The sequence below is a fragment of the Orycteropus afer genome, unplaced genomic scaffold (genome assembly GCF_000298275.1).
Source record: "Orycteropus afer afer isolate SDZICR_OR568_19922 unplaced genomic scaffold, OryAfe1.0 scaffold00578, whole genome shotgun sequence".
In the NCBI taxonomy this organism is placed as follows: Eukaryota; Metazoa; Chordata; class Mammalia; order Tubulidentata; family Orycteropodidae; genus Orycteropus; species Orycteropus afer.
The window spans coordinates 548,276-548,923 of NW_006922165.1; positions in this window are offsets into that span (position 1 = coordinate 548,276).

A 648-nucleotide genomic window follows, 5' to 3' on the forward strand; every position below is an offset into this window, starting at 1 on the left:
GGATGCCAGAAGAAACCGTGAAACTTGTTCCTGAATGCAGAGTATCTAAAGCAAATGGAAGAAATGATGAAGTAAAAGAGTTGAACAGAAGATTTCAAAGGGCAGCTCAAGAAAACAAAGTAAAGTATTATAACGAAATGTGCAAAGACCTCGAGTCAGAAAACCAAAAGGGAAGGAAATGGTCAGCATTCCCAAGCTGAAAGAACTAAATTAAAAATTCAATCCTTGAGTTGCAATATTGAAGGATTCTATGAGCAAAATATTGAAGGATGTGGGGAGCATCAAAAGAAGATGAAAAGAATACTCAGAGTCACTGTACCCAAAATAATTGGTTGACTTTCTATCATTGCAGGAAGTAGCATATGATCAAGAACAGATGGTATTTAAGGAAAAAGTCCAAGCTGCACTGAAAGCATTGGCAAGAAACTAGACTCCATGAATTGAGATGTTTCAACAAACAGATGTAATTCTGGAGCTGCTCACTTGTTTATGCTAAGACATTTAGAAGACAGCTACATGGTCAACTGACTGGAAGAGATCAATACTTGTGCCCATTCCAAAGAAAGGTGAACCAACCGAATGCAAAAATTTTTGAACCATATCATTAATATCAGATGGAAATAGAATTTTTTTTTTTTATTAGGATTT